Source organism: Cimex lectularius, unplaced genomic scaffold, assembly GCF_000648675.2.
Source record: "Cimex lectularius strain Harlan isolate CLEC.00 unplaced genomic scaffold, Clec_2.1 scaffold166, whole genome shotgun sequence".
NCBI lineage: Eukaryota > Metazoa > Arthropoda > Insecta > Hemiptera > Cimicidae > Cimex > Cimex lectularius.
The window spans coordinates 357722-372695 of record NW_019392766.1 but is presented as its reverse complement, the minus strand read 5'-3'; the positions used below and the strand labels follow the sequence as shown (position 1 = coordinate 372695).

Genomic DNA, 14974 nt, shown 5'->3' with positions numbered 1-14974 from the left:
CTCCTTTTTTCCTACAAGAAGGGGAAAGTGGAAAAAGGGGAAACGGGGAGCGAATCGAGACCGGATGAAAAACCGACGAAACCAGTTGGAGACGGATATTTTAAGATATATAGTTTTTAACACATTTATAAAAATTGTTTATAAGATATTTTAAATTTCTTGATAGTGTTAGATGGCTGATTGAAAACAGCTTCACAGAAATCAAGAAAAACGTAAAAAGTCCGTCATCACCTAAAAAGCTCAATAGCTTTTTCTTTGCATTATCAAGAAAAACATACCAAACATTCACGATAATAAATACATTCATTCTCAATATGCACAACAGAAACGCAATGCAATATATATCAGCACAATATAGTCGATCGTATAAGATCGAAGGGTAATTATTGATTAATGAATATTCGCCTTTCAGCTCTTTTATAGTAAACATTTACGTTAATAAATAAATTCACCTTTAGTATATAGAAAAGGGAACAAGATGATATACACATCAATCAATACTGTATAAAATAAAGAAGACCTTTTTTCCTTTAAAAATTAAAGCAGGTGACTCAGCGAATCGCTGCTGTGCACAACCATAATCCTCATATCGGTGATAATCCTACTCGCACTCTATAAGGAGCCAAAACACCCTCCTTCCATTATATGGTACAGTCGAGCAACGTTTCTCATCATGCCGAAAACATTCTCGGGCCTTTGCCCAAATGTAAATTGTCTGTGTTCATACTCCCACGGCTTGATCCTAATCCGGTGACGATGGATTAAAATTTAATGGTAAATGGTATCTAATCAAAAACGAAGCTCAGTAGCAAGCAATTCCTTCGCAGAAAACAAGAAAAACCAAAAGTTCAATTGACGTATTTATCAAGTAACAAAATCCCAATAGCTTTTCGGTTTGAGCACTATCAAGAAAACCATAATAAAGGAAAATCTCACACCAACATTCATCGTAATAAATACTTTCATTCCCAATTTACACAATAGGAAACATAATGCAAGATATCTAGCAATACTACATTTATTGTATAAAATCGTTGGAATAATCAAAATTCCACTATCAGATCTCTCACATTACGTTCAGTATATTCACGGTAATAACTATCACTGCCAATATACAACAAGGGAACAAAACTACATACGTATGAACTAATAATATATATAATAACAATGCCACGTTTCCTTCAAAGGCCAAAAAACGGACCCAACGTCTCACTGCCGTATTCAAGCAAAATTCTCTTGCCGGTGACATTCCACCTCGCTCACTATAAAGAGCCAAGGCACGCTTTGTTCAAAAGTCCCTGTTCAAATTCGCATGACCTACTCCTAATCCGGTGATGATGATTTCTGGTCTATGATTTAGATCGTGCGGGAGCTATTTGTCGACCGTCCTCTTGATATGTATTCATTTCCTTGCTGGTTTTATATATTAAATGTAAAATTTCTCAAAGCACAACTGCAATTTCATTTCATATAAACGAAAACCGATAACAATACGAAAGTATACTAAAAAAAAGTATACAAATCTACATTTAAATAAAGATTCTCTTTAAATAAATAATAAACAATATTAAAATGTTTAATCTTTATGTAAGGTTTTGGTTGAAATAAAAAAGCTAGTGCCACGAGCGGGATTCGAACCCACGACCTTCGTAATAAATACGCCGCTGCTCTACCACTTGAGCTATCGTAATGAAGGGTTCGAATCCCGCTCATGAAAATGACTTTTTTATCTCAGCCAATACCTTATATAAAGATTAATTAATTGAAAGAAGCTATTTGTTCATTCAGACCTCGCAATATAATGGATTAAAATGTTTATACAATTCCATTTTCCTTCCCTGCGTATTTTCTTTACTTTTATAACAAAAGTTTGTGTTGAAACGTTAAACTTTTCCAAAACATACACTCTTCAGATATCAAACCATGCGATCTATTTATTATTTTTTCCTATGCATTTCGACGCGTTCCACAGGTCCGTTATCAGGAATTTTAGAAGCTAGAATGATCCTCATTCAAGAGCATGATTCTATAAACATTGGTGTGATTCTAGCTTCTAATACTGACGAGGGACGTATGGAACAGGATGAAATGCCTAGGCAAAATTAATAAATATATCACAAGTCTAATGGTTGGCGAATGTATATTTTTAAACCCGTTCACTGCAGATGAATACTGGCGTCTTGAGTAGTTGTCTCACCTGGCTTCTGATGCCATGGTGGTGTCAGTCTCTCAGTTTACTCAGACACTGTCAGCCTGGCAAACAAGCCGAACTAAATAAGTTTCACAGCCAACATTTTAATATCAATTGTCGTTGTACAGTTATTAACAGCTCATTCATTTTGTCCATTGGACCGAATATAGGCAACACGAAACACACATCTACTTTGCTGGTTTTCACTTTTTCATGTTTTCATCGTTCTCTTTCAACGTTTTTTTCGTACAAAATTATTGGAATCTTCCTTGCCTCATACTAAAAAAATCTTCCAATTTAATCCTTCTACATTGACCCCTTGATATTCGAAAAAAGAAGAACCCGAAATCATTGGCAACGCACTATATCAATCAACGACAAACAAAATTACAACAAACTTTTCAATAAATAAAAATAAAAAAAATAGAACAATTCAATCTATAATCATACGAAAACATTTGAAAAGTTCGTCAGCATAGGATAGTAGTTTTTCCCTCAACGTAGCCTTCCAACTCCTCCCAGGATTGTAGATGGAACTTGGTACTTTTCCGATACAGAAAAATCAAAAAATTTGCGTAACGTTTCTCCGCGATATACAATCTCATGCTGTGATTTATATGAAATAAAAACAGACAAATATGCACATATATATGTAAATATACTTGGTAAAAAATACAATTTAAAACTGAAAGTATGCGAAAACTACCATGAGAAAGAATAAGGAAACCTCAAATTAAAGCACATAATTGTACTGAAAAGAGAAACAGTGACAAGAGAAACATCACATGGCGAATATTTAAAAAAACGCTTTAGAAAAAGGAAAATTTAAAAAAATCCGTCGTTTCATCCATCAATACCCAGATCTGTCCATTTTCGATGAAGTCTCTGATTTTATGGAGTGTTTCATTGTATATAAGAACCAGGTGAAATTTCCTGAGGGTACTTTTGTGGGGAATGGTTTTCCCTGTGCATTTCTAAAAAAAACCCTTGAATTCAGTGTGGCTTAGTTATGGTATGTCATCTCTAACTAAAGCACGACATAAATCAGTATCGAAACCGCACTTTCCAGACCCAGCACTTGTGGCAGCTTGTGTCATAAAACTATGTGGAAACTCTGACTTCCTACCTTTGGATTCCTTGTATTTTGCTGTCTTTATGTGCTGTGTTACCAAATAACGTGTATCTGTTGATACAGGTTTATCACAACATACACTGTATAGGACGTCTCCATCTCCCTTAAAAGTCTCAGTTGAAAACTCTCGCACGTAATTTTGAACAAGATCTTTCGTCTTTGCGGTTGCTTTCTGCATTTTAGGAGTAGTCAGTTCACAACTCACAAATAACGTTTGACGTTGGAAAATGTATGAGAGACTGGGTAAAGCTGAGTAGTATGATGGTAGGGAAAGAAGAAAACTGAAGTCGTAATATTTCCGTGATTCCAATTAAACTATTTCAAGAGAACATTTACAGTGGTACAAACACTATTCCTTTCCACATTAAAAACAAGAGAAGCAAAGCCTACCGAATGTTCGCGTAAAGCCAGAAACACACTTACCCGATGCTATGCCACGCTAACCTACCCGGCGCTCTGCGATCCCCTCTGTCCAGATTTTCGTCGGGTTGCATCGAGTAGAGTCGAAGACAAAAGAACCGGACACTCATATTTTTATTCAAACTATATGTATTATTTTCGTTATATTAATTACAACATACTTATTTTAATATAAACCAAATTAACTGTGATTAAAAATTAATTAGTTTTTATTTAAAAAATTAATTTTAATGGTTTGGTAGAAAATTAATCAAAACACCGGAATAGGATTTTTTGATATAATGAATTTAACTTTGCTCATAAAATTTAATTAACAATTTATTTCATAGTTTTGCTTGTAAAATTACACCATTTTGTAATGTCGGGTAACATCAGAACAGGACACTCATATTTTTTGTAGTTTATTTCAAACGAAGTAATTTTGCCGTTAGGGGACCGCGGTAGCCGAGTGGTTAGTATGAGAGACTCTCACGCCGCGGTCGTGGGTTCGATTCCCACCGTCGCCTCTGGCCCTTTTTTCCCGATAACCCCCAATTTGAACACACAAAGAATTCGTACCATGGCTAATATGCAAGATCATAAGGCCAATAGAAAAAAAAAATTACAACATGTTATTTTAATGTAAACCAAATTAAACGAGATAAAAAATGTTTTTATAAACATTGTTTAATTATGATGGTTAGGAGTAACTTTATTTAAAACAATTAAGTTTAACAAACAATTTATTAAATGGTTGTGCTCATAAAATTTAACTAACAATTTATTACAAGGTTTTGCTCAAAATAGTGCATTAAGAACAAAAGATGCGTTGCGATTGTAATAGTGATTATTGTGATAAACGCTGTGGACTGTACGCGACGTGTGCTTGCGCCGGATAGATGTGCACACCCCACCAAAACGTGGCAAGGCGTCGGGTAGCGTCGCATGATGTAGCATCGGGTAAGTGTGTTCCTGGCTTAAAGCGGTGGAGCAGCAACTGAACAAACACAAACTCGTTCATTATTTGGAAACGGAAAATTTTTTTTGCCTGCTCAAAAATATTAAAATTTGACGTGCCAAATTTCGATTTGACAGATATGTAAAAAAATATGCAATTATAACCCACTTATGCAAAAATATGAATTTATGGCAGTATATGCACAATTATGAGAAATAATTATAGCTTAAATTGATTCCAAATGCTTCAAAACATACACAGTTTGTTAATACTGGGTGTTTTTAGTTAACCTGGAAAAATATGCAAATCCATATATTTCACAGCCCTACTCTTGACATAGTGAATAACTTCACTAGTTTTCGTGGTCCGCTTGACCAATTAATATCTTTCAATTAATTAAGATTTTTAGTTGAGATAAAAAAGTCAGTGTCACGAGCGGGATTCGAACCCACGACCTTCGGCTAGATACGCCGCTATTCTACCGAAGGTCGTGGGTTCGAATCCCGCTTGTGACACTGACTTATTTATCTCAACTTTTAAAAAATGGAATAAAATTATATCCGATTCACTTATATTATTTATATCTCATTTATTATCAATTTGATGATAGCTGAAGTTCTTCAAGAATTTTCTAAAAAATGCTGTCGTATTTTTCACTTCTTTATTTAATGCAATATTGAGAACTGCACACTGTCCCATGCAATCGGATCTGCTGACCGCGAGTCTGACGCCTTAACCACCCGTCCACATATATTTATGATATGTCATTAAGCAAACGATGAGGGTTGATTTTGCCCCATTTTTTAAAAATAATAACAACGTTTAAGCGTAGATGTAACATTGTTTGCGTTTAAAGCGAGGGCGTACAAAATCTGCCCGGCATATCTGTAAGTATGATTGGCGGCCCCCTTGAACAGACGGGAGCTATTATATGCGCATCAGGCCGTTATGTATTCCGTTCGCCTTACCCACGGGCCCACCTAATGGAAACCGTTCCGACTCCAAACTGAATTCATAAAAGCGTATGCGAATAAAAACAAAAAAAAGTACAGCGGCGTGTTGTTCGGGGGCGGGAGGGAACGGGAAAGCTAAAAGGCAAAAAAAAAAAAAATAGCCCCAGGGGCGAAGGATTCAGGTCACATCTGTACATGATCCCGATTTAAAAATAGAGAGCATAACCTTATATCCGGTACGTGGTCGATGCTATGGCCCGATGGACGGTCCCGATGCTTTACCGGTTTGCGATGAATCGCACGTCCGAGCGCTAACAACCGGGTTTTCCCTCTCTTGTGAATACTTATGGCCAGTAATGAAGTCAAGTGGACTTTGATGCTTCGTGTCGCCTATCTTCAACGTATTGAATTGCCCCAATACTACTTGACAAGTCCTACGACTTGCAACATTCCTTTATTTCTCCCTGCATAAACTGTACTAACGTTCATATACTACCTTTTGGTGATAAACCAAATTATCACTGTCAAATAATTTAGCTATCAATTATCAGTTTGAGATAATTGTGACGAAAGAAACTTTTCGCCTCACAATCTCTAGTTCGTTATGTCATCACGCCGATTTTTCTCTGTTTTTTGGGCGTTTCGCCATACGATGATGTAGTAAAGACTAAACGAGTCGTACAGACCAAAATAGCAAGGATAGGCAGGCCAAAACCAGGTACAAGTTCATCAACCATTAAAAACGGTTTTATTTTATACTTTACGGTTTGCAAAATATATGATACGGAAATTTATAGAACATTATGGTCATAAAAATTGTTGTGAAGTGCGCCAGGAGATCGATCGGCTTTCTCGCATCATCATAGTCCGTCCTTTCTTGCTAGTTTAACCGTTCGCGTATTTGCATTTTCTCAGTTTTTCACAAGTCACTGTCAGCGAGGAAAGGAAGAAAAAGTCAATAGGTATCTTAAGTCTTATTCCGTTTTATATTTCCGTGAGTGGTGAATTGGACATTTTCCATGATTCAAAAGTCATTGTCAGCGAGGAAAGGTAAAGCAAAATTATCAGCAACGACCAAATTATTTACTCAAATTACCAAACTACTGAATATATCGAAAAGCCCAAACGCCTTTTACAGGCCAAAATATTGAAAAATAACGCGCTCGAACAATACTTACTCATGATCTGTAAAAGTCAATCTTTTCTCGCATGAATGGAATAGATGCCTTACAAGGGTGCATCTTAAGTCTTTTCTGTTTTATATTTCCGTGAGTGGTGAATTGGAGATTTTCCTGATTAGAAGGAATTAATTGGGTCAGAACTTAAGTAGTTCATCTATTATTATTAATTAAATATTTAAGAAGAATAACCACACAATTCAATAGTAAACAAGAATCTAAATTGTGACATTTCTCCATGTCGTCTGCAAGGTGATGTACTTAGTGTCGTACCGATCATTTTCCTATGCCTAGCATCCGTGGCTGTGTCTTTTACGCGCTTTGCAGTTTCCAGTGGTAGGTTCGTCTCACACAATTACAAAATTTTACAAAAACTATTCAAAGATACGGATAAAGGTGAAACGAGTCTTAACGACCAAAGCAAGGAAAGGCAGTGCAAAATGAATACTCAGACTCATCACTATGCAGCAAAATATATTTCTGTTTCTTGTGCGATCAACCAGCTTTTACTACGATGTTGATAAGGATTCGGGTTGTGGTCTTCAAAACATACAATGGTATTATATCAATACCCCCAAGCTTTCGACAATTTGTATTGCCTTCTTCAGCCTACATAGACATAGGAACACAGGTAGGTAGTTATAAATTACTTTGTCAATTTGTTGCTACTTACAGATACAAAGTCACAACTTGTTATACAAATGCGTCATATATATATATTTATTCATATAATTATTTATATATATTTTTACTTTCTAGTATGGTCTGCTGCATGATAACCTGTCCATTGGTCGTTGCCGATCATTTTGCTCTGCCTATCCACACTTCCTGTGTCTTTTTTGCGTTCCGATACTCCAAAAAGGAAGTAATAAAGCATTAATAACTGTAAACATTTAGGATTAGCTGAATATTTACTTAATTATTTGTATGGGTACATTCTGTTGCATTTATGTCAACAAACACCATCGAAATGATCGTCTTGATAGCAAGAATCTATAATGTGTATATAAATAGCAAAAGACTAAACATAAAGTTGGACATACGGGTTCCGTCAAAACCAGAGATATTGAGCGGAGACCAAGATAATGCGAGACGGTCCAGCATTTTCTGAATTCGCCATAATTTTTATTACCATAATGTTCTATATGTCAGTAAGACGCTCTTAGGCTTTACGACATCTTCAATGCACGTTTTGAATAATTGCACTTTTGTAACACAGATCCACTACAGATGGCGAAATGCCAAAAAAAGACAATGTAGGTAGGCAAAATATAAGCATGGTAGCACACACAATAAACCGGACGTACCCTTGTGATACACTAGTTCCAACTAGACAAACGCAAAAACAATAAACCTGTAGCTTTATCTTTTTCGTTCGTTTTGTCTCTAAGTCGCATTTGGGCTTTTTAAAATCTTCACTGGTGGGCTCTATACTGCCCAAACCTATAAAAAAGATAGATTTAGCGAAACGCAAATAATAAAAATGTAAAATATTGTTAGGTATTGGTTGAAATAAAAAAGTCAGTGTCACGAGCGAGATTCGAACCCACGACCTTCGGCTAAATCCGCCGCTGCTCCACCACTTGAGCTTTATTGCAACCAATACCTTACATAAAGATTAATTAATTGAAAGAAGTTATTTGGTCAATGTGTTCCACGAAATCTAATAGATTTAATAAAATATTGTGTTCACCTACCACTGCGACTTAAAGGCCAAAATAACCAGTAAAAAAACGAAGGTATTGCAAGAATCCCTATATTATAATAATCTTTAATCGTTATAGAACATGTGGAAATAAGATTAAAACTAAATAAATATACTATAACATATTTTTTAAATTTGAAAACTACTGATATTTCTTCTTCTATCGATATTGCTGTAATCGTTATATTACTAATATTATTACTACTACTAATTACTATTCGTTATTTTTTACTGCTGCTTCTGTTTCTACTTATTTTTTAATATCCATATATAACTCTATATCGTTTATCATTATGACTTATTACTAAGGGAAAGTAACTTTTCAGATATAAAAAGTAAAGCTTATCGTATATTTTACTGTTGTGTCTGTTTGGGTGTAAATTAATGTTCGTGTTCGTCCAAAAACCCATACAGTTCAAACGGAACACAAATGTTCAGCGATTAAACGAAGAATTGTATAAAAGGTTTGATAAATTTTGGTTGGTATAAGTGAAATTTTAAATAAAAGCCCCACGGAGATGATTCAGGTCTGGCTCAGGTAAGGGAGTCGAGGAGGGGCTGGAAACTAGCTGACAAATGATTCCGGCCGGTCTAATCACAAGGGCAAAGATACAAAAATTAGAAAAAAGGACATGAAAGAAGTTGCATCGGGACCGGGCAGGAAGAACAAATGGTAATAATGACGAGGTTGGAGATGGAGATTAATACGATCCGGCAGGGATGAGGAGAACAGTCCCAGCGACTAATAACATGATGAGGAGGCGGATTCATCGGCGCCGGCAAGTATCAATAACCGTCAAGATCATCTTTTATGCCATGTTCAAAAGTAGAAAAAAAACACTAAACAATGGATAATTGTAATTAGAACTTTGGTGATGATAAGTTTGGGTATAAAAATAATAAATGAAAAGTCCCAATTTACTCCTGCTTATAAAAAAAGCATGGGTGTTAAAATTGTTTACAGCTTGGAGGTCTAAACAATTTGCGTTTATGCCTTCGGATTAAAGTGAAAACTATGATATAGTTACAATTTAATTAATAAGTAATGAATTAATCTGTTCCACCTCGGAATTCGCACTAATGAGCCAGCTAAGTTTATTAATGGTCAGCAATGTAACGGCTATTAGCTAATTAGCCTCTACCGTAATATTAACGATGTTAAAAGAGGATTCCACCGAAAAGGGAGGGGGAAGGGCTTATTAAGTTTCTATTAATAAATTTTCCATTGTACTTGATGGTTTGTCGGTCGTTTTTATACAATTATGACGTCGAATACAACCCCCTTCCCCACAGCGACGGAGCCGAGCGTTTACCGACAAAATATTTATATTCCGTTGCCCCTTCCATCTCCGGGAAGATATTAATAGTCGGGATGTCAAGGGGACGGCCAGGATTTTGAAAAATGTTCCATCTTTTCCCGGTCGTGACATGTCATGCTGGATAGGGTCAGGGAGGGAGTCTGAGGACTCTCCCTAATAGTATCTACATTAGCAACGTTGGATTGCCGGGTTTTTGTGTTTTAAGCATGAGAATTTCATGAATTGAAACAGGCTCTGAGGAATTTGGGATGAATGAAATTGACCATTGTCAACTTTGTCGCTTATGTAAAACCCCCAACATGTACACTGTTAGCCCATATTCGCAACATATCATAAGCCCATCAAGTATTAAATAGTATCGATTCAAAGATGAAAAACAACGGATTTTAATGGCCGAAAATCAATAATAGCAGTAAATATCGATTAAACCGTAAACAAAAACTTGTTTTGAATATTCATCATTATTTTTAATGTATCCAAATGAGCACAAAATGTTAGGAAATAAAAACACGATATTCTGCATGTATTTGGGATTATTTTTAACATCAAAAATGCAAAATCATGGACTGGAAGTCAGTTTGAAAAAATATGTACCGGAAAAACTGCGAAGACTTGAACAGGAATGTATTGTTCAGGGCCTTTTAGATAAAAATTAAATTAAAGTTTACTTTATTTTTGTTAAATATCATGCACCAGACGAGAGATCTAGATCCTCATGATCTTCACAAACTTCCTCCAGTTTGCTCTTCGTCTAATTGTAGCAACTGAACAACAATGACCTGGCGTGTTGAGATATGTTCTGTGAAACAACAACCCGTTCAAGACAGTGTCTGGTCAGTGATGGGCCGGCTGAAAGCTGACTTACAAAAAAGAGAACAAGTCAGAAGAAATGCGCAATTCTTGTGCGAACTAGAGTCGTCATTTCGACCTTTAAGAATTTGCGATCGTGACGGAGAACAAGTGAGAAACAAATGAGGATGAGGAACCGCCTTTCGCGAAATTCCGTCACGATTGCTGTCCTAGCTGTCCAGAGGATGAGAGTCTGTCTTCCTGGGAGGAGAAAACAATGCAGCAACGATTGTCATGGAGATTTGGTTCAGTCCGTCACTAATGATGGCCGAGCTGTCATGAGAGAAGGGAAAGTGACAGACCGTATATCTTCCAGACAGGTGGAACCGCCTTTCGCAACAGCATCCACGGCTTGATTTATTCATTTGTAAAGTCTTTATGTATGGCTTGACACGGGTTGATTTATAAAATACTTGCGGAGGTGTTTTGTCCGAAGAAGTGACAGGAGATCTCCAGGTGCTTAAGACCACTGTATAAACATGAAAATATAGGATTTAGAAAAGGAAACAAAGAAATAAGAGGCGCTCTCGAAACGTCGAAATGGATACTCGGTCAGAATAGAGCATTCAACCATTAAAAGGAAAGCATCCTTTTCTACCCGTTCGTGGCTTCGATGCCCAAACTATTTGGTTATCTACAGAGGTAAATGTAAGTGTAGTGAAAATCTGGGTAAAAACCGAACATGAATGTTAGTAAATCGAGAACGTTCATGTTTTATTACCTTCCAGACATACCTGATGTGCATGTTAAAAGTGTATAAATGTAAAAGTGTACGGTCACAACACTAACTCTAATGCCCTCTACACCACTTACCTTTGCAGCACTGAGTGAAAAAGATTAAGGGTCTGAATGTAAAAGGGGGGTTGGTCTCAGACCATCATCGATTCGCCGAGACGAGGAGGGTTCTTGGCATGAGAACATGTAGAGAGAGTTAGGATGGATCGAGAATTTAATGTGAAAGTGTGAAATGGGAACGACCAATGTCCAAAGTGGTTGCAGTAAAGTTTTGTATACAGTTGGCTCTAGACATGCCGAATGCCAAGCAAAGGTTTGCCGAACCCCGACTCGTGGGGGCAGGTACTCGGTTATTTGCCGAGCAACAATATTCGGTGCTCACCTTGCTCGGCTAATTGTCGGTTTTCAAAGTGCACGAATATTCGTGAAGTAGCCAAACTGAAAGCATCCACACATTCTGGAATTAACTGTACTGTACGTAAATCAGATGAAATCATCAATCAACAGAACAATATAGCGTTATTTCTGTTGGATAGGGATGGTTTGACCCAACTTTGCAATCTTGGAGTTCCTCGATTTGAACCAAAAATTTGGAACGCTTCTCTTCCGAATTACAAAGGTTTTCGATGCCTGGAATTGGATCGAAGTATATACTTCTATTTACTTATTCAACAATAAGCGATTCCTAACTGGTATAGATGTCTTAATGAATGAACAACAATGTTATTGGTTGTGTAAGAATGGATTGGCCCAACATAACAGTCATGGAGTTCTTTGATCAGGCTGAATCAATAATTTGGAACGCTTCCCTTCCGAATTACAAAAATCGTAAAGAGTTTTTCGATGCATGGAAACGGACCGAAAATAAGATGGGGCAACAATACTCTGTGACTGAATTTGTAGGCCCTACACAACACAGTCCCCGCAGCTTCACATTTCCCCATCAAGATTAGTAAGTTGAGCATGTTTTGAGCCACTTTAAGGTTAGTGTTGACGGTCAAGACGAATTTCAGTCCTAAAAATATTCCTACTTTTCCAAGTGGTCTGTTAAGTTGTTGTATTTTAAGTTGTGTGTGGGGATTCCAGGGCAGCTATCTATATATGACTATACAAGACTTGAATGGAAGGTGGTATCTCTTTGCTGTTAATGTACAGTGGAGGACAAGTAAGTTTTTTTCATTGTGGAGGTACATTTTTCAGGTAGGTTGGAATTCGAGATAGCGAGAGAGAGTCCGCGTAGATAGATGATAGTATTAGGGTGTACAGGCATGTCAGTAGTAGAAATGATATAAAGGTTGTCGCCAAGAATGCTGTCTTGTATTACGCCAGCTTGTATATGTCTTATTTCCGAGAACTCGTTCCTAGACTGAGACCTCATCTGAAGTAGCGGTCGGTTAGATACTTCTTCACAGACACTTCACGATGAGAAAATTTCGTTACAGCTGAATTTAAATTGTATTTTTGTTTTTAATTTATGTTAGTCTGTTTGGTCTCGTTGCCAAGGGGATGGTTACGAACGTTTACGCTTCCCGTTGCTATGGGAACCAAATGTTTACGCTTTCGGTTGCTATGAGCACCAGTGTTTACAGATCGCTACGGCGATTTTTTTTTTGTATTTTTCATTACTATGGAAACGACCCTTCCTTTTGCCAAGTGTCTGGTCCAGTAGCGTCTCAACCGCCAAGAAGACATAGAGTCTATGTAGAAATGGAAATAAACATCACAACATAAAAGATAAAATTAAGTTTCTTTAAAGTTAGATGTTACAGGCAATAATATTTTGTATAAGTTGTTTGTATTGTGAATCCGATAGTTTAAGTTCAGGTCAACAACACGGACGTTATTATTATTATTATTCGTCCGCCGCATTACAATCAATTGTGTTCTACGTTTTGAAACATAATGACCGCACGCATGACATCTTCCCGCACCGCAGCATAAATGGACCCAACTTCATCAGTCTTTCCCCCACAACCGCAACGCTACATCGCATCTATACATCAATAATACTCACAAGTGAACTTGTAGCTTAATTTAAATATATTCTTTGTACCTTCATTCTAACATAGTTTTTCTTTCTTTTCTTAATTCATTGAAGAGATTTGAATATCTTATTTTTCTTATAATATCTTTGTTATTTATATTACATAACATTTTATTTTGCATGTTATGGCCATTGCGCTATTGTAGAATATTTAATATACAGAAGCTCTAGATCCAATCAGGTAAGTGATTTGAATGGCAAAGTGTCGTAAAATAGATCTGGCAACACATATGGGAAAAAGATTACCTTCCACAAACGGACGAGGTCGCTGAATACCCAACAAAATTAGAAATCGGTAGGAAGAGTTTAAGATTGTGAAGCATGCCCGAGTGACAGACCTTATCAAAAGCTTGTGCTACATGTTCCTTTAATCCTTTAAGTTAATTTATAATCTACGAGATTAAATTCTGAATCATCATTTAGAATCTACTATAGTCTATATGAAAATATTATTTGTCCACATACGATAGAAGGGTGTGCCGGAGCATTGAACAAGCCGAAATACATCAGCCTGTTCTCCCGCGCACTCCCGAGATAGGGAAAGTGACTGTACCTCCCAGAGTATTGGGGCTTCCCTAGCGTAGAAACTTCCGGATCCGCCCCGGCAGCAATTTTGTTTTGCTAACCACACCCTAGATGAGCACCGCCTACGGTAAAAATCTCTTATCCAGCTCGAGGGATGCCATAGGCTTAGCCTAGGTGGTCCGATCCTTCGCTTCCCCAAGGGTACCACGCCGGTCATACGCACAACAACGTAAAGCATACTCCAGTCAGAGAAACCTATTCACTACCCGTTTCCGTTCGCTTACTCACGCATTCGAGGGACTATTCAGCATAATCATCGCGTCCTAACGTCTATACGCTGTCGTCCGGTCCACCATCTTCCGTGAGGCCGGGGGTAATAACGCTGGCCATACGCAAGCTTCACGAAGGTCACAAATAGAAGACAGCCTCTGTCTAAGTTCCCGCCAGGGGCGTCACCACGTGCCACCACGAAACCTTTCCCAGTTTAACTAGGGCTTATTTTGGAACTTTTCAGTTACCCCGTGGTACAGATGGCCATACACCCTCACCCGTCTATGCAGACAGGATCTCGTGCACTGGCCTTCGTGTGACTCTTTCTAAGGCACCCGCCGCCCATGCCGACCCTAGGCCGACACGAGTACAGCTTGTGCTTCCGAGAGGTTGCCACGCCCTCTGGGCTACACATTTATTTTGTGCCCGGATATACCCCCCTTGCAACCAAGGGTTGGGAGGGATGATAGGATAAAATGATGGAACCCGGATTGAGAAAAGGGCCGTAGATGAGAACTCGAGGTGAGCCGTTTCGAGGTCTAGAGCCTCAAATCACACTATACCATCCGTCGTCGCCGTAGTCCCACACTTAGTGGGCTACGGCTCCCAGGGTGGGTGAATATCAATGACAGCAGTTTTTCCCTCTAACTCTTTGTAACCATGTTGTAGTTCAGATGTTATGGTTAGTTGTTAATTGTACGTGTTTAGGCCTACTG

At 37.6% G+C, this 14974-nt stretch overlaps 1 long non-coding RNA gene across 1 annotated transcript; it reads left to right on the top strand.

Annotated features, from left to right (window-relative positions):
• The first annotated feature begins 421 nt into the window (after window positions 1–421).
• Window positions 422–13147, top strand: LOC112127125. The gene is made up of 3 exons (XR_002910403.1): window positions 422–434; window positions 12373–12375; window positions 13125–13147. It is a non-coding gene; the product is annotated as an uncharacterized LOC112127125 (long non-coding RNA).
• The last annotated feature ends 1827 nt before the right edge of the window (window positions 13148–14974 follow it).